At 37.0% G+C, this 24295-nt stretch overlaps 1 protein-coding gene across 1 annotated transcript in view; it reads left to right on the top strand.

Moving 5' to 3' along the window:
- The window catches only part of MTA3 (metastasis associated 1 family member 3), a 207845-nt gene that overhangs the window by 76961 nt on the left and 106589 nt on the right, over positions 1–24295 (top strand). The gene's annotated exons all lie outside the window — the stretch shown is intronic.

The raw sequence follows: 24295 nt of genomic DNA on the forward strand, positions 1-24295 counted from the left end.
GTTCTTGGTCCCTGCTGTGGTACACTGACAGAGGTCCCAGTTCAATTTGAGCTCGGGAAGGTTTTGCCGGACCTTCTTATCTGTAGCCCCTCACCAGTACTGGTAGGCTTTTGACTGTCTTGTAGGGCAGACTTTGGGTGGAAAAATGATCTGCTGTGGTTTCCCCCTTAGATTTTGCTATCACCCCTTGTTTTTGCTGCTTCTCAATCTTTAGAATCATTGTGGGAGAAAGCATGGCTGTACTCCTTCCTCTTAGGTATGTTTGCCAGTCACGTCCTTTCTCTCTTAAACTATGCCATTGCTGATGATCCCTTGAGAATTTGCTCTGCTTTTAAAGGCAAGTAGTTTTGAATGAGGATAATATAGTTCTAACTATATTAAAACAGAAATATAGGGGCGGCCAGGTGGCTCAGTGAGTAAGAGCACCGGCTCCAGTGTCGTGAGGACCTGGGGATCAAATCCAGGCTAAGATACTTAGCACCACACCTTGAGCACTTACACTTGTAACCTTGAGCAAGTTACTTAACCCTGATTGCTTTAAAAAAAAACAAACAGAAATATAGTCACTTTACTCCCTTTTGCTCCCCTAGTGGAGGAGGTACATATGCTTCACATCCAGAAAGCTACAAGGTAACCTTCTGGCCATGATAATAGATGGCTGGTTCAAATGAATGTTGTTAAAGTTAGATGATCCCATATGTTCTTGACATATGAAGCTAGATGTTATCAACCTATTTTTTAACCTTATTTTTTCTTAACTCCTTTATTGACATTTCTAGTAGAAGTATCCTTAACTCCTTCAATTTTCCTTTTCAAGAAATGCCATTTTCTAAATGTTTGATATAATTATCAATACATAATTAGGGGTGTGTCAGTTGCCTTTGATAAGAGTATGTGGAAGCTGCATAATCAAGTCCTTGATTATGCTGATGGGAACATGAAATCAGCCAGAGAAACTCCAGAAAAATTCTCTTGAGACCAATAAGGAATATATAGTTTTTAGAGAATAGGGAATCTAATTCATAATTGGTGCCAAAAGACGAAAATAAAACTTTTGCAGTTTATTTGAATTCTTGTCCAATTAATAATTTGTATTTAATTGGAAATAATTAGGACATATTATTTATATGTCCATTCAAGTTTGCTTAAGTTTAACCAGTACTCTGGCAAATGTTAACATAAAAACTAGATCATTGATTTCATTAATATAGGGAACTCTGGGATGAGAAATTCCTTTTACCCGTACAGGTTAGCACCTTTTCTGCTTTTAACCTCTTAGAGAGTTGCCTTTGTCTAAGGTCCCACTCTCACTATGTGTTGGAGGAAGGACTAGAACATAGGTCTGATGGACTTTGAGCCTAGCCCTCTTGGCTGCTGCATACTCCCTCTCTAGTAAATGTTTATAGATTCAGAAAATGCAAAGTTATTTATAATTAAATCTTTAGGCATCTCAGTAAGTATTCCTAGTGATATTCATTTCCTTTAAGAGACTTTGTGGAGCCAGGAATAGGGTTTTATTTTTCTGCAACCAAAAATGTTGAGACAGGGAATGTAAACTTTCTTTGAGACACTCAGTTGCTTTTTTTCATCATTTTTATTCCTTGTTGTAAGAGATGGCATTCTTTGTGGGGGAGGGAGATATATTGAAAAATAAAGGTGAAAATATAATATTGCATGGCAGTGTATCTCATGTTGAATACCAAAATACTCCCATTGGCCCAGCAGCCAAGCACATATCCACCAAATGTCTGAACTTGTTTCATAGTCTATACTATAAACAAGGCACTGTATTAGTTAGGCATTCTATTGAGCAATTAAAGACACCAGAAGTTTCTTATCCTGGAGTCCGTGGACCCTCAGGGTTCTGTACATAGACTGCAGGGGAATTTATGAAATTGGATGGGAAAGTAAACTAACTATGTCTTTATTTTCAGTAACCTCTAAATGAAACTTAACATTATTAATGCAGCCAATCAACCATTATTCTGGGAAAGTGTCCATAGCCTTCATCAGATTATTAGAGGGATCTTTGATATTAAAAAAAAATACCTCTTAAGAACTCTCCCTTAAATAAAGAGGTGTTATCCTTCTAATACAAAGACTATACCAATGACCTTTAGGTGATTTCCCAATGTTGAAATAGATCACTTTTTCAGGGTGTAGCATCAATGCATGATGAAGTGGTGATTTCTGGGGAGCAGGGATGTAGCAACAATGCATGAAATATCAGTTAAGTTCAATTTGTGTATAATAAGCCCTTCATATTCTCTCATCTAGGCTTTTTTTTTATTACCAGTGACTTAAATTTTGAAATAGCTGGATGAAATTAGGAGTGCTATCTTTGGTTATGGAAGAGGAGAATAATTTTCCTGTCAGGTACAACATTCCTATATGTTGACTTGATATGAATAATTTGCTTTTTTTTTTTCTTTTTGGAGGGGACAAGGTAGGGCAATTGGGGTTAAGTGACTTGCCCAAGGTCACATGGCTAGATTTGTGTTAAGTGTCTGAGGTCAGATTTGAACTCAGGTCCTCCTGACTCCAGCGCCACCTAGCCGCCCCCATAATTTTTTTCTTACCTATTATGGTAACAATATAGGAAACCTTTTGTGATACAATACCTTTAAAAAAAATTTTTTTATAGCAAGACTGTTGTGTTCGGTGAATTATGAACTATTCCCTAGGATGCCATCAAGTGACCTAGTGGTATAATGAAAATAGAAAAAAAATCTAGCTTTTTTAGAGAAGAAAATGAAAAATTTCCAGTGAATAGATATGGATGTAAGTACCCTCCTTGAGGATTAATAGTATATTTGCATGAAAGCCTTTTTAATTTCTCTGGGGGAAACACTTTTTTGCTTTTTATTCCCCCTGCAGCTAGTCTGATAGGTTAGATTACATCTTAGAGTAAATAAACTGCTAATACCTTATAGTTTGTGACATGGTGGTGATATGGGCCAGCTGGCTTGCTTATCAGTAATTGTGCAGATGCAGGAGGAATAAGCATTCATATAGTACCTATTATGTGCCAGGCACTGGGCTAAGTGATTTTTACAAATATTATTTCATTTGATCCTCAGAATAACCCTAGGAGGGTACCATTTCATAATTGAGGAAACTGAGGCAAATAGAGGTTAAGTAACTTTCTCAGAGGCACACAGTAAGTATCTGAGGCCTGATTTGAACTCAGGCCTTCTGTATGTCAGACTGTATGCACTATGCTCCCTGCTGTTCCCAGTAGTCATATAAGAAGTAACTATTGCAGGACATGTTCTGGGGAGGAGGGGTGTAGCACCAATGCAATATTCACAGTGCCAGTGGCCATTGTAAATATGCTGGCATGGTGCTTAATCACACAACATAATAGTAGACTCTCCATATATAAGACAGAAGCAAAACATTTATTCAGACACCAGAAAACCAAATCCCCAAACCAGTAACCCGATTCCATCATAGTAGCAAAGAAAATTAATAAGTCGTAACAGCACAGAGAGCCACAGTATCCTTTAGCCTTCCACAAACTAACATTTACTCACAAGCCTGTCCCCCTGGGGTATATCCTCTCTCTCCCATTGTCCAGCTGCTCTGACTCCCAGCTTCCTGTGGACTCTGCTCTACTCTTCGGCAAACTCCGCCTACCACAGGCTTCATGTGTTTACATTCAACCTATTTGGGGTCAGGGTATATCTTCAAAGCAGGGAAGATCTTCAAATTCCCATTACCATTTCAAGGGATACTGCTCTGCCAAGCCTCAGCATTGGATTACTCCCATCATGCACTACCTTCAGCCCTACTCATTTAACTGGGGAAAGTTATAAGACTGTGCTGATTGGATCCAATATAAACTGATATTACAAGTCCTCATTTGGACTCTCTGAAGCAAGGTAATCCTTTTAACACCTCCCTAATTGATTGATTATCCTGCTTACCACAGTGACTTTTCCAAACCTTTTCATCCCTCTTGAAACTTTCCATGGCTTCCTCTTTTCCTCCTTCCCTCTCAGCTGAGTACCTTGTCTCATAACTTATTGAAAAAATTGAGGTCATTCACTGAGGGTTTCTTCTTATCTCATATCACTCAGATGCCTTCCACCTCTTATTTCCCCATTCATCCCTGTCTCCTGTGAAGAGAGAGGTGGCCCTGTTTCTTGCCAGTATATACTCTGGGGTGGAGGAGAGTAAGACAGAAGCATTTATTAAGTACCTGCCCTACTATGTGCCATGCACTATTCTGAGTGCTTTATTATTTTCTCATTTTATCCTAACAAGAATCCTGTGAGGTAGATGCATAATTATCCCCATTTTTTGGCTTTGTTTTTTTTGAGCAGGGAGATTAGGGCAATTGGGGTTAAGTGACTTGCCCAAGGTCACACGGCTAGAGTGTGTGTGTGTGTGTGTGTGTGTGTGTGTGTGTGTGTGTGTGTGTGGGGGCAGATTTGAACTCAGGTCCTCCTGACTCCAGGGCCGATGATCCATTTTTTTTTTTTTTTAATAATTGAGGAAACTGAGGTAAACTGGAGCTAAATGGCTTTTCAGGGCCATAGAAGTGTCTGAAGCTGAATTTGAACTTAGGTCTTTCTAATTCTAGGCCTAGCTTTCTCTCCACTGTGCCACAGCTGCCTTAGATTTCAAATCAGGCAGTTCATAACTCACAGGCATGCAGGTGTTTGGCTCCCTAGTTCTACGGTCCCAAGAACAATACAGGTAGTGGTAGGGTGCTGTTGTGGGATTCACCCTCCTATTTAATGCACAGAGCTATGAATCTCTGCTTTTGTACCTAATTGAGCAGGTTTACAAGGACTGAATAAAAGGGAGCTTGAAGGGGCAGTTAAATAGAAGGTGGCCCTGGATGGTGACCCATTTCCCTCTTCTTCTTCCTAATAGGTCACAGCCCCTTATTAATCACAAGGGTGTTGTAATAAGGAAATTTTAACATACTTTTTTATTTTTAATTTTAACATAATTTTAACATAATTTTTACATACATAGATTAAATGAAGTTTGCTAAACTGATTATCAGTAGAGTCATACATTCTTTGCCTAAATATTAAACTGACTAAATTGGGTACATAGGAACTTCCTGGTTCATAGGCTGGTTAATCAGTGGTCAAACAGAGCAAGTCATTTCAGTATGCCCTAAGGACCTAGAAAGCCTAGCAATAGATTAATCCTCATATGATTGCCATAACCTTGCTCAAGTCTCTCCCTACTCCAGGTGATTTTTTCCTCAGCTATTAAAGTGATCTTTCTCAGGTACTTAGTAAATGCTTAATATTTTATTGATTTCATATTGTCCCATTTTTTACAAATAAAATTCAAGCACTTCAACTTGGCTTTCCATGGCTACAATGTACAACTTGGCTTTCCAGTTTTAGTATTATCATTATTTGCTACTTCCTATACATGTCCAATCCTCTGGTTCAGATGTGTAGTAATCAGTACTATTTTAAATATGCTCTTTGCTTTCCTGTATCACTTAGAAGTTCATCTGGTACAGACTTCTTATTTTGTATTTGAAGAAGCTGAAATTCAGAGAGGTAAAGTAAATTACCTTGGGTACTAGAATTGAAACCCTATTTCCTATTCCATCATAGAACCTGCCTTCACTTTTCTTAGGCCCTGTCTTTATTGAAGCCCTATTATCTTTTAAGGCCTAATTCAAATGCTGTCTCTTCTATGAAAACTTCCTTTGGTACTCCAGCTAGAATAACATAATGTCTAGAGATTTCTAACTGGAACTTACCTTAGTGATTGAGCATCTTATACATTCTACTATTGGTTTTCAGGTTTTTTTTTTTACTTTTACTAAAAGTGTCATTATTACTTTTCTTGAACAAATATGTCCTTTCCCTCTGATCTTGATCTTTTTGGGGTATTTGCTATGTAGTAGCATCCAGGAACATCCAATAGTTGTGGTCAAATGCTAGTATATTTTAAGAATTTTTCTCATAGTTCCAAATTATTTCTAGAGTGACTAGACCAATTCACAGCTTCAACAAGAGTATTTCTGTCTTCCCATAACTCTGAAAGCACATTTACCATTTTCATCATGTCAGTTGTAGGAGTTGTGAGGTGAAGCCTCAAAAGTTCTTTTAATTTTCATTTGTCCAGGAATTTAAAATATTTTTTTCAGAAATGCTATGCAAATGATAACTAAACTTCTTGCAGGCTTTTATTTTGTTCATTTAAAAAAATTTTTTTTGCTTCATTTTTTTGTTTTTGTTTTGTTTATTTTGTTCATTTGTTTTGTTTTTTCAGTTATCTTACATTTAATTTCTTAAAGTCCCACCCTGCTATGGGCAAAGTACTGTGTCATTGTATATTAGTTCTCTCCTCATGAGCTAGCCTGATCATAAACCACTTAAAATATACCCAGTCACTAGGCTCTTTTAAAACACACACACACTAATTAGATTGTGAGTTCCTTGAAGGCAGAGACTTTAAAAAATTTTTTCTTTGTTTTTTCATTACTGAGCACAGTGCCTGGCATATTGTTGACTTCATACATGCATATACACCCACACACATACATGAGCCACCCCATCCCCACCTAATTGACAGCAATAATAAACATTTTTTTTGAATCTCAATCATCTACACATAATTTAGGATGCAGAGAAACTTTTTAAAAGTTTTAATTTTCCAGAGTACGAAATTTGTAATGATCCGAGTTTCATTGAAATATGTATTTTTCAAGAGAGTTATTGTATGGATTTACAGGGGAAAAAAATGAAATCTTTTAGATGAGAAACAATTCTAGCATTTGTTAGTGATGTCATATTAGACTTGATAACTGTCCTCTGATCATAAAAGTTTGAGTTGAGCATGTCCGTGGACATATTTACACACATTTTATTCCATTCAGTTTAAAAGTTTCATTAGAAATTTTATGCAAAAGTGTTTTATTCAAATTGTTGTACATGCTTCGAAATCTATTATTTGTTTTTAATGATCAAGGCATTTATGATGAATTATTATGGTTTAGAACCCTGCTTCTGAAATGTACGCTTCTCTAGATCATTAGTATAAATGTGAATAAATCACTGAATTAATATATGCCAGCTGTTCACATTTGTGAGGCTGCCTAAAGAGGAGTGAACCAGGCCAGATCAGAAACAGTGGAAGTCAAGTCTGACAAAGGTGGGTAGGGGAAGAGAAAGGGGAGACACACAGACACATTTGCTCCCCATCCCCCTACCCCCCATATAGGGATGTTGTTGACTTTGATAGAAGGAAGTTTAGAAGGGAGGCAGTTTTTTTGGGAAAAATAATATAATGAAGTCTCTGATGCAGACTGCAACCCATCTGTATCTGCTTATTCTGTGCTACTCACTCTGTCCTGCCCAGGGGTAAAAAAAATAAACCAACCCATGACAGAGCACTACTACCAATAAGCCACTGTTTCTGAGCCCACAAGGTGCTAAGGATGAGCCATGTGATTATTAGGAGTTGGAGAAGCTGAGGAATTTTACCTGCATGTGGTTGCTACAAGAGTGATGTGTAGCCCTGTTAACCTACCGTGGAGGTCAGCTGTGGCAGATAAAAGAGTGGTATAATGTTACTTGATAATTGGTCATTTGGGTGGGATGGTTATGTTAGAGATGATCTCTAGAATTTCAACCCTTTGATTGATTATTCCATAGGAATCATGCTGATAAAAACAAGGACCATTGGTAGTGTGTAGCTCCCACTTTGGTGGCCACTGATCTAATTTATCCACTTGATTGTGATGGGGGAAGGAAGAGGAAGCCATGCATGGTCTGTAATCAGATATGTGTATACAAAGGATTTTGAGACACAGAAGTAAGGAAAGAGTGCATCTTAAGAGTGGGAAAAACTGTAAAGGCAGAAAAGTGGAGGTGAAATGCTGAGTTTGGGAAATGGCATATGGCTTACTTTGCCTAAGAAGGAAGTTGTTAGGGATAACCTAGGGTTGTAATTTGGTGAGGCATGGCTGGTAATTAAATAAGGAGTGAAAGGATAAGTGTGTGTAAATGTAGGATCATAATTTTGAAGGAAGGAAGCCAGAGTAGGATCACCATCAGGTGAGAAAGGGAGGGAATGAGTGGAGCTAAATGGTAGAACAAGAATAGATTTAGAAGGAAGGATGGGAGACTGAGTGCAAGAATTTCATAGTTCTATATATTGGAGATAAAATTGCTTTGTGTGATCAAGGATATAATTATGACTGAGGTATGATGAAGGATGCATGCAGTTCATGGGAATTCAAGTGGTTGATGAATTGGGAGGGCAGAAAGTTTGAAGGGACCTCAACAATTTATACTAAAAATCTCTATGAGGGTGGTATGGGAAGGAAGACTGAGCCAAGTGCTACTGCTTATAGTCCTTGAGAAAGGAGAATGACCTCAGAGAAGATTTGATAGGATAATTAACCAATAGAATGAAACTCAAAAGAGGGGTAGTTACTGAGTGATGGCAACAGAAGGAGGATTTGAAAGTGGCACTGAGAACAAGGCTTTTGTGTACCTCTTTTTTTGTTCTTTTGATTTGGTTTGATGGAGCTGGGAGATGAGGGTCAAGAGAGAAAGTGCATCGATTACCAGAAGGGTGAGTGGGGAAGGTCTGGTTTCCATGAATGGGAGAAAATAGGAACATGAGAAGAAAAAACAGAAGTTAATTGTAGAGGTTATAATGGGTACAATGGAAGAGGAAGGCAGAGCAAGCAGCATAGTGACTTGGGGAAATTTAAGTAGGGCTGAGGTACAGTGTTTCCCCGATAATAAGACACTGTCTTATTAAGTTTTTTTTTGGGACAGAAAAACACCAGAGGGCTTATTTTCAGGGGAGGGCTTATTTTAATGAACATTGACAGCAATTTTAATAAACAGGTAAATGTGAACAAAAAAATGTACCTTTATTCAATAAGCAAATCACTGGGGAAGAACAGGATGACGCGCTCACTGCTGCAGCTCTGATTGGATCCAGCTCAGAGCACGGCAGTGCGTTTCACGGGGTGAGGGGGGGCGGTGCATACAGAGGGTACTGTAATGTAGCATGTAGCGCAGGGGATCACCTTCACTACAGTAGCAATCTCGATAGGGCTTATTTTCAGGGGAGGGCTTATGTTAGAGGAATCTTACACAGTAAGGGGAGGGCTTATTTTCGGGATAGGTCTTATTATCGGGGGAACACGGTAGGTGGATAACAGGAGAAGATGATTTTTGTCTAGGCATCTAGCAACTCTAAATTTCAGGAGTTTGGAGAGGAAGAGATGGGCATTAACTAGCCAAAGGACAATAAATGTATCATTTAACTGGGGCTCTCAAACTAACGCTTCTGGTGATGATGAGGGCAGTGAGAATGGGAGGAGAGAGAATTGGCTTGATGTCCTGGAGCCTCTACCAGAGGAATATTCTGATATCAACAAGTGTGATGTCTGTCTTAAGACTCTGGTCCTACATAAGGTACAGGAAGTAAGGACCTGGTTTCTGAGATTCTGGTCCAGACCTGGCTTAGATCCAGGAATGGAAGCTCTTCCCTAGTCCCACCATCTCTGTAAATAATGAAAGTTGTTGTAGTGAACCAGCAAAGAGTCACAGTAGGTTTCAGGGTACTAAATTGGTGATAGATGGCAACAGGTTTTCCAGACTATTCTCAGAGCAGTGTGGGGCTCGGGCATCAATCCTCATGAATGATGACACTGTCCTGGCTCTTCTGATGCCTCAACATCTGTGATGATGAATATTATGACAGCTACTGTTACTTGTCTTTTTTATGATGTTGTTCAGATAGAAATAATTCTGGGACAAGCCATTATTCTGATATTTCTTTCTATCTGTTATTATTTGAACTTTTACATAGATGGGTAAAATAATTATCTTTTATAGTTGAATAAAAGTAGTAGGATGTATAAGCTTATCCCCTCATAGGAGACAGGACAGTAGAAATATGATCCTCTTTTTATTCTTAAGTGATTTTACTCTTCTCAACCAGGTTTCTATACCTAAAAGTTTTTGTTTCTTGTAGCTTGGAGTTTATACATATTTGGTATGGCAACATCTATTAAAAGTTTTTATAGATCAGTTACTTTTGGGTGCCTGTGAACAATGTTTGATTGTGATAATGAGCTGGTTTCGGTGGCGTTTATTGATTGAACTCTGCAGGTTATCTTAACGTCTCTATTTGTAGTATGGGGATTTGTCATCAATCAGTCCACAAAAGACAGTTATAAATTGTTGCCCAACCCAAAAAATGGTGAATCAAAAAGAAAGTTTTCTTTAAAAGTTGTGTAGAATGAAATCAGCTAAATCAATCTTTCATTTTGCAAAGTGCTCTCCTGGGCAACCTTGAAGAATTTGACATTACAATCATAGAGGCTCCCATTTACTAATTTATGTAGTTTCCATTTCGAAACTTTATGATTTGTAACTCTTCCTGAATGGTGAATAGTCAAAGAACAAGGCTTATCATCAGACATCTTTTTGTCTTGAACTTCAGAAGAAATATCTTCTTGTAGACCAGCTGGATTGGTCTAGCATCTCAGTACCTGGATGTTGAGGGAGATTGTACAGTTTGCAAGAGTGAGAGAGATGACCCTCTTCTGATAGAGTATTCTATTCTCCTCCTCATCAGGAGGGTAATCTGTTTCTTTATGTCCACAAGTATCTCCAGAATGTCAGCCAAGTTAGGATTATAATAGTCCACAGACCAAATTGGGGGCACTGCAATGTGTATAATAGTTCCACGATGTTGCAGTGGATGCAACCCAACTTCTGCCGCCTCCATTCTGACTCAGGCTCAGCTTGTTCACGCATGTGCTGGCAATGCCATTGTGGCCGCAGAGTTGTTTGAATGTGCCTCTGAATATGAGTATAATGCCTTCAGTACCTTATCTTACCTTGGGATATGTTAATAATTTTAGAAGTACTGAATCCAAAAAAACATTTTGGTATCATCAGAGAAAAGTTCCATGAGAAGGAAGTTTATTGTAAGAGCCATAGGGCTTACATTTATACATTCAGTGATGAAAAAATTGTTTTGGTTTGAATGTTTAAATGTGAAGATTGCACTTAAGGTTAAACAGAACAATATTCCTGAAAAATTAACATCTTAGATGAAATATTACTGACATTGTTTTGGTGACCTGTGGATATCAAATAGGCAGTAATCTCAATATACTTGGGTCTGGTTTTACATATTTGAAGCACACAAAATAGCCATGAGTACAGAAACAAATTAAAGGTGTTGTATGAACAAAAACAAAGTAAGTGTTTTGGTTTGGACATCTTGTTCATTAATTACCAAATTTATAACAAGTACTTCTATATGCCCTCTGCGCTTTTTTTGGTATGTCTTCTTTGCTCCTCAGTCAACATACTGTTTCCTTGTGTTTTTAGGTGTTTTTAAAACAACAATAACAATCTGAATGCTTTTCATGAAGTATATAAATTTGTAAATGACATTTACCTGGAGGGGTTGCTGGAATTTTCATCTTTTGGTAATACATATGTGTCCTGTTATAGAAGGTGGGATCAGTATTGTCTCTGAGAGGCAGATGTAATTCATTTGCCACTGATAATCATTTGAGCCCCAAATTAGGGCTCTTGTCCAGTCCCGTTCTTTCATTTTTGCAAAGAAGCCATTTTTACCCCCCTCCCCCCTGCATAAGTAACTGTTCCGTCATTCATTATGTAATAGTATGCAAGCTTTTAAAATCCAACTTGTGTTTTTACTGTGCTGAACTTCTTGTTACCATGTAGACCTAAGAACATTTATTTGAAGATTCTCTCTGGCCTCTGATTTCTTGACTTGTCTAACTCTGTAGTGACATTTTTGATTGCTCTTGAATTATTTTGTTCTTTGTGCTCCTTTCATTCTTTCTATCAGTTTACTATTTTTACTGCTGATTTCTCATTTTCTCATTAAAGAAGTCTAGAATTTGTGATTTGCTTTGTTTTCTGGGTTCTTTTGAGCCTGCTTCTTTTTTGTTGTCATCAGTTGGGCAATATGGCATTCAAGTTTCCTCCTACCTATTAAAGCTGGATGCTGATGTAATCTTTTGATGACTTTCCCCAGATCTTCAACAGCTGTTAAATGTCACTTTTCCTTAGTGGTATTTGATCTCTGTCCTTTGGGGTATTGCTTCACAGCTCTGCCTTTCCTGCTATGGTTCATACTATGACCAAAAACTGCTTCATTTACTATTGTGAGAAGGTCTTGGAATATTTTTAAGCTTTTTGCCAAATACAGAGGGAAAATAGTTTCATTCATGATAGTTTTAACAGATTTTAGTGCTTTTAAATAATTTTGTTTTGGTATAATTAGTCTGCTAGTTAGATTCATGCCTTCACACTCAAAAAGGTCTTTTTGGAATTCTGCTTTTAAGTATGACCAACTTTTCAAAATTATTTGAGGGATCAGTGTGGTTTTTGTTATCTTGTTTCTTTCTAAAGATTATATTAAGCTTATTATTAAACTTATATTAAACAAAGATTTACAATGTCCTTGGGGTTCTCAGTGTTCTTTTCAGACTGGTATTTCTTCTGTGTAATTTCTTTGCCTAATCTTGGTTTAGGGAATTTATATATACACATATAGGGTTTTTTTTTTAATTTTGGTTTGTTTGTTTTGCCTTGCACTATTTGACAATACATTATTATATTATAACCTGGAGATATTGGTAGTAGCATTGACAAAAAGCAATACGAAGCTCTTACCTATACCTACTGAGATCTGTTTCTAATTTTGCTCTGATACAGTAATGATAGATTATAAAATTTGCCCTCTCTTTGGTTGGCACTGTCCTTTACACTGAAACATTTCCAGTAGGCAGGTTAGTGATGTTTGCATTGTTTTCTGATGTATCTTGTGTTCTTGTGGAACCAGAACACAGTGGAATGTCACTTACTCCACTCTCTTCCAAGCTGATCATCTTGATGATTTTGATTAGGGCTTGTAATCCTATGCCACCCTGACTATATCTGAGATTCACAGGAGCAGTTTCATCATACTGTCTAGGTTACCAACCCACTCTATAGTAGTCACAGAGCCCAAGTGGCCCATGTTTCAGGCTTCTTTTCAGGCCTTTAGAGCTATTATCATAGCTTCAGGGCACACTGACTCCTGACTGGAATTGCCCCATTTTGTCATTGCCACCTATGACATGAATGATCATTTGGATTGTAGAAGGATTTAATTATTATTAATGATTACTTTCATCTTATTCAATGTAGTTCAGCAGAAATAGTTCTAGGATATGTTGCTGTTCTATTTATCTTTAATTTTTGGCAAATTATTACATAGGTGAATAAAATTGTTTATTTTCATAATTTAAAAAAATGTTGAGAAAGAAGCTAATCTTATCATGATCATCTAATTCATCATACTTACCTCTGCCTTTTGTATTCCACTTTGATACAGCACAATCCCTGAAAGCAATTAAGTAAAATAAGACAAAAGAGATAATATAACCAGTGGAGTATGCAACCCTATGTTCTAGTAGGCTTCCATTTGTTACAAATAAATATGAATGTACTTGTAAGTTAGTAGTAGAGTTTTCTAATGCTTTTATTCTGAGGTTTTTGCCATTTAAAGTTGTCTTCATTTACATAGTTGTACTGTAATAATTACGTTGTGTATTTTGTTCTTTGGTTCTGCTTTGTTCACTCTGTATCTTTTCATACAAGTTTTCCCGAATTTTTTTTTTGGGGGGGGATTTTCATATTCATCATTCCTCGTGGTATAACACAATTTGTTTAGCAATTCATCAATTGTTGGATATAGAGTTTCATTCTTTTTGCTGTGAATATCTTTGTATAGATAGGCCTTTTCTTGTTGTCAGTAACCTTTGGGTTAAAAACTTAACAGTTGGGGGCTGCCAGGTAGCACAGTGAGTAGGAGCACTGGCCCCAGAGTTGGGATGACTTGGGATCAAATCCGGGCTCAGACACTTAGCACCTACTCAGAAACACCTGGCTGTGTAACCTTGAGCAAGTTACTTAACCCCAATTGCTTAGGGGTGGCCAGGTGGCACAGTGAGTAAGAGCACCGGCCCCAGAGTTGGGATACCTAGGATCGAATCTGGGCTCAGATGCTTAGCACCACACCCAGAAATAACTGGCCATGTAACCTTGAGCAAGTTACTTAACCCCAATTGCTAAAAAAACAATAAACAAAAACAACAAAAACTTAACATTTGCTGCTTTAAAGAGTATAAGCAACTCTGCAGCTTTTCTTTGTAGCATTTTAAGATTTTGCCTTCCTATTAATTTCCTTTAAGTATTTATGGGCAGGAAGTTGCTGTTAATGTATATAAGTCAAGTCTTTCCCAATGCAGACACTTTAATTATCATTTAACAGTGTGCAAAATTCATACAGTATTGCTCAAGATTTGAAGGTTGTGAGATTTGTGTTAGTGGTCTTTTAATGAAACTGGTGAAATTGCTTACGTGTTATGATTTTAAAAGTCATTTTTATTTATTAGGTGGAGATACTCAATACTTAAATGCTAATTTTTTGTTGATAGTTATATAGTTATAGTTTTGAATGAAGCCTTTGAGTCAGTTTATTACTAATTGATCTTCTTAAACTTAGTTTTTAAAATTATGGTTAATTTTTTTTTAAAGAAATGCTAGTTCTGATAGCCTTTTTTTTTTTTTTTAACATGTTTTGTCTCTGTGCCTTTTGTTTTTTCATTACCACCATTTTTTTGGACAAATTCCTTCTCCCTCACCATTATAAATTGAACTTTTCCTTTGAGACCAAGAGAAAAACTAAGCAAAGACATCCAGTACAGTCGACATCTGCCAATATATAATTTGTCCTAGTGGTCTTATGTTTCTGTGTCATGAGAAGGACATTAACTATTGGTAGCCTAAATGACAGAGCACCAGACAAACTATTGTTGTTCATTATAAAGTAGTCTCATTTGGATGAAAATTTTGTGTAATTTGGAGGTCAGGAACAATTAGCCATGCTTTATGCCCATCAATAATTGTTGTGTTTAAGAACACAATTTTAGATGATAGAATCACAAGATTTAGACAATATTGGAATATTCTTAGTCCTAAAGACTTAAAATGTTGAGTCCTAAAGACTTAAAATGTTGGGGAGAGATTTTATAAGCTACAGAGGTGTAGTGAAAATTGATTCAGATCTGGCTAAAATAATAGTAGATTTATACAATCTCAGTATTTGTATTCTTTCATTGGACTTCAATATACATACAGATTTGTGAAAATAATTTTATTTCATTCATATTTATAACATTATTGTCCTTTTTCTTCAGTAACTGCTGAAGTCAGTTTTGTGTACTTTTCATCACATGTAATCCTCATTAAGAGGAGATTAATATTTCTTAGGCTATTTTATTCATTGTTAAAAATAATTAATCCAACTTCTAAGTTTTATGTGGCAATAAAATAGAAATTGCTTGGAGCCAAGTCTGCCTTCAACTTGACTAGAAATAATATTTTATAGAAGCATTCTTTTAGCACTATTATTTGGTCTTGTTTGTCTAAGAAGAATGAAATTTTTCTTGTAGATATTTTTGAAGCCAGTATTTTTATTTTGAAATTTTAGTGGTTTGATTTGGCAACATTCTTTGTATCTTAAAAAAATTGGAGAGTTAGAGATGTGATACTGATTAGTATAAATAATTCTAAATAAGAAGTAGTATCTAGCGTGAAATAAATTAGGCTCCCAATATGCTTATATTTCCTTTAAAGGCTATTTATTTTTATTATGATACTAAGAACTAAGAACAGGGGCTAAGTGAAGAGACAACGTATCAAAATGAACAGTTTTGACTTGTTTTGAGTAAACCTAAAAATGTTTTTTTGTACTAGCAATTGATCTTGACACAAACATTTATAAAGTTAGTTTATGTTCTTTTCTCCAATGTGCTAAAAATTGTTTTTAAAAGCAATTGGGGTTAAGTAACTTGCTCAAGGTTATATGGCCAGTTCTTTCTGGGTCTGGTGCTAAGTGTCAGAGCTCAGATTCGATCCCAGGTCATCCCGACTCTGGGGCTGGTGCTCTTACTCGCTGTGCTACCTGGCCGCCTCTAAAAATCTTTTAAGACAAGTTACTAAACTAAGGTCTTGGGTTTGGTTCTTTTATGTCCTTCATATTCATCTAGATGCTATTGTTCCTTTTAATAGACTTTTTTTCTGTGTTATAAAATATCAGGAAGGTCAATAGAAAGGTACTATGTACTGATTAGGAGAATCCCCCCTTGTATATACTCCCTTTCTCTTGGACTTGCAAATTCTTTTCATTTACTCAATAACGCAGTATTTGCCTGTGTTAGAAGGCACAGAGAAGAGACAAAATGTGAGGTGAGGATGTCACTTTTTTACTCTTCTCCCTGTCATTTTTTTGCTCTATTTTTTCATTTTTTTAGTTTACATCATTCATTTTGACAAGTTTTTGAGTTATGCATTTTCTCCCCATTTTTCCCCTACCCACCACCCCAAAATAGCGATCCCACTGAATATCCCCTCCCTCAGTTTGCTCTCTCCCATCCCCTCTCTGATTTTCCAGTAGGGCAAGATGGATCTCTATGCCCCAGTGCCTGTATATTCTTATTTCTCAGTTGCATGTAAAGTAATAGTAATCATAGTATCTATATATATTTTAAACATTTGATTTTAAAACTTTGAATTCCAGATTCTTTCCCTTCCTCCCTTGTCACCCACCCTTCCTGAGAAGATAAGCAATTCAATGTAGGTGGTACATGTGTAGCTAAGCAAAACATTTCCATAGCGGATATATTGTGAGAGACTGACTATATTTCCCTCCATCCTATCTCACCCCCCACTTGTTCTATTCTCTACTTTGGTCCTGTCCCTTTTCAAAAGTGGGTGGTGCTTCCAACTTCCTCTCCCCCTCCCCCCAGCCTACTCTCCCTTCCATTATCCCCTCTCATCCCCTTCCCCCCTACTCTCCTGTAGGGTGAGATACCATATTTTAGTGTGTATGTCATTTCCTTCCTAAGCCAAATTCAATGAGAATAAGGTTGACTCCATTCCCTTTTGGCTTTCTGTTCTTCCCCTCCATTGTAACAGTTTTCCCTTGCCTCTTCTATATGAGATAATTTACCCCATTCTGTCCCTCCCTCCCCATCTCCTCTCATTATATTCCTCTTTCACCTCTTAATTTCGCCTTTTAAGTTTCATCCCTTCCTATTCAATTGGTAGTGTGCCCTGTGTCTATGTATACCTGTACACAAATATACACACACTCACATATGTATTTATATACCCATATACCCTGCTATATAGACATATATGTGTATGTGTGTACATACATATGTGTGTATACACATTTTTATTTCCTTCAACTGTTCTCATACTGAGAAAAGTTTCATAAGTTATAATTATCATTTTTCCATGTAGGAATATAAATAGTTCAACTTTCATAAGTTCCTTATGATTTCTTTTCCCTGTTTACCTTCTCATGCTTTTCTTGCTTCTTGTATCTGAATGTCAGATTTTCTGTTCAACTCTGGTTTTTTCATCAAGAATGCTTGAAAGTCCTCTATTCCACTGAATGACCATATTTTCTCCTGAAACATGGTACTCAGTTTTGCTGGGTAGGTGATTCTTGGTTTTAATCCCAGCTCCTCTGCCCTCTGGAATATCCTATATCTATCCCTCAATATCGATCCCTCAATGTAGAAGCTGCCAGATCTTGTGTTACCCTGATTGTGTTTCCACAACATTCAAATTGTTTTCTTCCTGCATGCTTGTAATATTTTCTCCTTGATCTGGGAATTCTGGATCCTGGCTATAATATTCCTAGGAGTTTTCTTTATGGGATCTTTTTCAGAAGGTTATTGGTGGATTCTTTCAATTTCTGTTTTGCCCTCTGGTTCTAAAACATTAGGACAATTTTCCTTGAGAATTTATTGAAGTATGATTTCTAGGTTCTTTTTTTTTGATCATGACTTCCAGGTAGTCCAATAATTTTTAAATGATCTCTCCTGGATCTATTTTCCAGGTCAGTGGTTTTCCCAATGAGATATTTCACATTGCCTTCTATTTTTTTATTTGTTTGGATCTGTTTAATAGTGTCTTGATTTCTCATAAAGTCACTAGCTTCCATTTGCTCCAATCTAATTCTGAAGGAATGATTCTTTTCAGTGAGCTTTTGAGATTCTTTTTCCATCTGGCAAATTTGTTTTGTTAAGGCATTCTTCTCCTCCATCCTTTTTGAGCCCCTTTTGCCATCTGAGTTAGTCTTATTTTTTAAGGTATTATTTTCTTCAGTCAGGTTAACTCTCATTTCATAATTTCCTTGCATCATTCTCATTTCTCTTCCCAATTTTTCCTCCACTTCTCTTATTTGGTTTTCAAAATCCTTTTTAAGCTCCTCTATGGCTTGTAACTAGCTTATACTTTATTTGGAAGCTTTTAGTGCAGGAGTTCTGACTTCTCCGGCTTTCTCCTGCTCCATGCTTTGATCCTTTTTGTCCCCAAAATAGGAGTCTAATGTTGGATTGCTCTGTTTGCTTTGCTTCCTTTGCTTGCTCATCATGTTGCCACTCAAATTACTTGACTTTTGAGCCTTTTGCCACAGTAGAACTCTGCTACTGGAAAGGGGACCTTTATCCCAAACGCTGGGGTTTTCTCAGCTGCTGGAGCTATTAGTTGGGTGCCCTCGCTGAAGCTTCCACACACTCTGGCAAGGTGGTCACGTACCCCAGGAACTCTCCACCCAAGACCACAATCCAGATCTAAGCAGGTTAAAGCAAGAGTGATTAACCCTCAGACTGATCGCTTAGTCTCCCTACAATCTACAGGGCAGGAGCTCTTTAGCAGCACAGTGGTGGAGCCTCAGCTGCTTCTCGCCCCAGGGGGAAAGGCCTGATCGCACTCCTGAATACCCTGTTCCTGCAAAGTCTCTGCTGACCTCTCACCTTTGTCTTTGGCATCTATGGGTCGGTAATTCTGGAAAGTACCACAGCTGCTGGTGATCCGAAATCCCTCCAGCCAGTGGCTGGTTGTGACTGCTCTGATGCTAAAACCTCTGGTTCTGCTCGGGTAGGTCTGGGATCGGCTCCCAACACGCTGAGCTGACCCCTTCCTGCCGGCCTGCTGGGCTCTCTTCAGTGGGAGGTTATCTTCTCTCTGTCATTTTGTGGGCTCTGTAGCTTCAAAGTTTCTTCAGAGTCACCTTTTACATGAATTGGAAGTGATGGAAGCCTGAGCAGCAGAGTCCTGTTTCTACTCCGCCATCTTGATTCCACCCCTGAACCTGTCATTTTTTCTTAATCGAATTATATTAGCTGTTTTTTTTGAAATACTTCTTTTAAAAAATTTAATAAATTTAAAATGTAATAAATATTTTTCACAATTGTTACATAAAAACATTTTTTAGCTTTCATTTGAAAAAAATTTTGAGTTCCAAACCCCCCCCCCCCCCCCCCCCCCCCCCCCCCCCCCCCCCAACCTACCCACCTCCATGGTAAGCAGTTTGATAGATTATATGTGTAAAATCATGCAAAACATCTTTGTTAGAAAATAATTATGAAATAAGCTTCTTTTATCCATTCTTAGCTACCATAGTCCAGCAGGGCTGTGCTTTAACTGCCCAGAGCCAATTTGTTAAATTTCCATTGTGAATACTTAAACATTTGAAATCAGCAAACTCTTCAAATGAGAGCTTGATTTATTATTTTTTTGGTTGTTTAGATTTAAGAAAGTGAAGGAGAAAATGTTAATGAAACAGATTAAACTGAAGTGTATCATGAGTAAGTTAGGAGACCCAACTGCACCTGTATCATTTTACTGCTAAATTATTGCAGTAGATGTCTAGTTGGTCAACATGACTCCAATTCTCCCTACCTCACACATTGAATCATCCCATTTTCTGAATAATTTTTTTTCTTAAAATTAGTGTCACCCAATTTTGGACTCAGATCTCTGTGAATTGTTTCATGTGTGTTAATTTTGCCTTCCCAACTGGGTTGTAACTCCCATAAGACCAGGTATCCTATTTTATATTTCTGTATCCCAGTGGTCCTAGTATGAGACTCGCCATTAATACCTATTTGCCGACTGATTACACTGTGATGTTGTTAGGAATAAGAATCTGGTGGAAGAGAATTTGAATCTGTAGATCTATTACAGGCCTCTTTGATAAATTCATGATCTTATTTTGGCCTTTGCTTTTTTTACTGGTTGTGGTAGCTTCTGGTACATATTCAGTGTGTTTTATTTACTGTACACCATGGTGCTTTTTAAGCAGTTCACATTATTTATTAATTTAAGGCAGGGTTCTGAGGTGTATACTTTGTGTTGTGGGGAGCCAAGTCATGTCATTTGGAGTTTTGTTTTATGGTGTCTCTACTTGATAGCATATTTTTCTAGCGCTTGGGCTGGGTTTTGAAGGAATCTATCTTCTTTTTGTATGAATTAAAATCTGATAACTCCTCCCCAACCTGCTGGTGCCTGCCTCCTCCAAATTACTTTTTATGTGTATTTTACCTTCTCCTGCTGGAACATAAGCTTTGTGAGAACTGTCAAGGGGCTAATATGGTGTTTGTCATATAGTGGTCACTCAAAAATGCTTGTTGAATAAATAGATTCCTTCTCCCCCGTGCTGCTAGATTCCATAGAAGCTAAGTGTTATCCTGTGGCCATTGATCTCCTTTCTTAGGATTCTACCTACTGATGTTATATCAGAGTGAATACTGATTCAATCAGTCATGGCAGATGAACTGTACAGTATAATTTGGTAGTGAACTAGACCTGCCATTTCTTATTTATTTATTTATTTAATTTATCCATTTATTTATTTAACGCAATCAGGGTTAAGTAACAGGGTTAAGCTCAAGGTTACACGGCCAGTTATTTCTGGGTGTGGTGCTGAGTGTCTGAGCCCGGGATTCAATCTCCAGGTCATCCCGACACTGGAGCTGGTGCTCTAACTCACTGAGCCACCTGGCCACCCCATGCAATTTTATATTTAATGTGACTCATAGATTATCCAGATAGTTTGTAACATAGTTAAACTTCTTTTTAAAAAAATGAAGAGTAAATTAAAGGAAATTTTCCTGTTTGCATTAGGGAAAAGATTGCTGGACACACATTTCTGTTATTGCTTTTACATGTAGAATATAAAAGACGGTAATATGCATATACACACTTACATATGGTATCTCTGAAAGTTAGTAACATACATATACATAGTCTGCATATTATATTCATTCCATAAAAACATTTAAGAACATTTGGCATCTGTCTCTTAAGCATGGGAATTGCATTGATAATTTGTTGCACATGGTACATGCTATGTTAAAATATAGTCTGACTGTTTGGAGGCTATTGTGAAAACCAGTAGAATAGTGTTGCATAATGCTTAAAATGTCAAGAGTTGTATTCTGTCATTTGGGAATGTCTTTGTGACTGCAGCATCAGATTTTTCTGGAAAGATCTCACTTATATTTATTGAACCAAAATTTTACCGTGATACAAATGATGCAAACAGAACTTTAAAAAGCATGTTGTAAAAATTCTCCTAAAAGCACTTTTCATGAGAACACATACAGCTAGTATGACAATTGTAAAATATTTCTTAATCTTTTATTAAGCAATTTATGCCAAGATCTATGAAATTGCTTCTAAAGAAGGGTTTTTCTTTAAGTGTTAAAACCCTATAGTTACTCTTTGTTTATTTTATTTTCCTTTATTTTATTTTTGCTTTTTGGAGGGGGAAGGCAGGGCAATTGGGGTTAAGTGACTTGTCCAAGGTCAGATGGCTAGTTTTGTGTTAAGTTTCTGAGGCTGGATTTGAACTCAGGTCCTCCTAACTCCAGGGCTGGTGCTCCATTCACTGCGCCACCTAGCCTCCCCTTACTCTTTGTTTATTTAACTTTTCATAGGTTCTTTTCTCAAAGTTATTTTGTATTTCTCACCAAATTTATTTAATCCATGTATTTGTTGCTGTTCTTAATGGTATTCAGAAAGAATATTAGTTAACTTTTATTATCTACTCATACATAAGAATGTGGCAGATCCTGTTAAATCATTTTTTTTTTTTTAAGTAATTGGGGTTAAGTAACTTGCTCAAGGTTACACGGCCAGGTGTTTCTGGGTGGGTGCTAAGTGTCTTGAGCCTGGATTTGATCCCCAGGTCATCCTGACACTGGAGCTGGTGCTCTTACTCGCTGTGCTACCTGGCCGCCCCATGTTAAATCTTTTTTAAAAATGGGTTGGCCATAGGTGTTAATAGCATTTATTAATCTTCAACAAGTTATATCCTTTGCTTTTTAGATACTGTAAAGTGACTTCAATGGGACCGCAAATTATGCCCTCTAAAAGATTATTAAATAATCCAGAAAGTCCTTCATGAAAGGGTGGCAAAGCAGAGTAATTGAAGGCATATTTTAGAAAGCCAATTTTATTTTACTTAATCAGACTCTGTGTATAATCACAGTATTCCTAATCTGCTTCAATCCATTGTATTCAGTAGCACCTGTAAGATGGATTAACAACAGGACAACCTTCTTGGTTTTCACTAAGCCTTATAAAGTTAAGTCTTGTTTTTCAGTCCTAGAAGGAGCACTGAGATAATACCAGTTTTTGTCTGTGTATAACATGAATTTTTTCTCTAATTCTTTCTCTGAGAAAAACCTTCATTATTCTTCTTAAAGCGAAATTAGAGATTCAGACAGAAATGGATAGACCCTCAGAGAAATCTGAGAATTAATATGAGGGTTGGATGATCACTTCAGAAAAAAAGAAAGCTTTGAGTGAAGAAAAAAGTTTTTTTTTAATGAATGTGAATGCATACATTATTTCACTTAAATTTATGAGTTTTCACTTCTGAAGCAATATAATTTGAATATTTTATTTATTATATTTGTTCTTACATATACACAGTAATGAGTGGGACCTATCAACTACTATATATTCTACAGAGAGGCATTTAATACTTGTCAGATCTAGCCTTAAAGGCTGTCTTTACTCCAGGAGGTACATGTGTGACCTTTTCAGCCCTGAGATGGCAAATTCCTGCCTTCTTGGTGTAAGAATAACTCCTAATGCATAAATAGATTGTGTCTCCTTCCCCCCACTGTCTGTTGCCTCTCCCATCCTCAAATCAGTGTAGAATCAAGGTTAGAGGAGAGACCTGGGCATTTATTTATTAAATACCAGTGTTTATAAAAGAATAAATGATGTTGAACTACATTATTTCAGTTAAATTGAATTATTTTCTTTTTCCCACACATTGTTTTTGCTCAGAAGTAAGATAAATATTACAAATTATCGGGCTTATTTGAATGTTTTCAATGTACTAATCTTAGTCACTGGGTCTTTGATATAAATCTTTTGACTCATACTATCAGCTTCAAAATTTTGCATTTGCTTTAGTATAATTCGGTCACTTCACTGGATTGCTATCTTACTGTGGCAGAGGGGCTTGTGTAGCTCAATGAAACGATGGGCATTGCCATTCAGAGTTATCCAAGATGGAATGGTCAAAGTGGAGAGGATATACTGGAGAAGGAAATAGCAAAACTACTCCAGTATCTTTGCCCAGAAAACCCCAAGAGCCATACTAAAATGCTAAAAAATTTGACGACGATGATGATGAGAAGATGAGCCCCTCAGGTCATAGAGGGACCTGGCATGCCATGGTCCCACAGAGTCACGAAGAGTCAGATTCAAATGAAGAACAATAGTGGGATTATTAAATGGTCAGACAAGCTGAAATAAAATCTTCAAGAGCCGTCTCTAGCTCAAACAGGCCTTTATGGCCGGAATGTCTCTGGTCACTGAATGTAAGTAGACCTGGGTTCAGATCTTATCCTGAGCACTTACTGTTAGCTATACAAGTCACTTAATGACTTTGAACTTGCATTTCTGCATCTGTGAGAGATGATGACATCGATTTCATAAGTATCAAATGAGTAATAAGGATCAATTTTTATTTGTGTATATATACATTATATGATTTGAAGTTTATAGAGCACTTTGTAAACTGTTAAAATGCTATATGAGTATCAGCTGTAATTTTTATTATTAATTTATTATTCTAATGAGTGTTTGCTCAAAGTCATTTCCATTAAAGGTGTTACTGTAAGGTGTCCCTGTCTTATTTCCCAGTTATTCTCCAGTTAAAGATTCAGTCTTACATGACCATATGTCAGACATCTACCTGTTCATCCATGCCTAATTACAGACCACAGAACTGCTAAAGCCTTTCTGTTCATGCCCTATCATTCCCATTAGCACATATAGAATATATATGGGCTCCGTCCTCCATTTCTAAATCTTAGACTAAATGATGAAATCCTCTGACACCAAAAAACACTATGGAAAGAATG

This window comes from Petaurus breviceps, unplaced genomic scaffold (assembly GCF_028583685.1).
Source record: "Petaurus breviceps papuanus isolate PSGF00001 unplaced genomic scaffold, PetGlider_PUasm1.0 90842, whole genome shotgun sequence".
In the NCBI taxonomy this organism is placed as follows: Eukaryota; Metazoa; Chordata; class Mammalia; order Diprotodontia; family Petauridae; genus Petaurus; species Petaurus breviceps.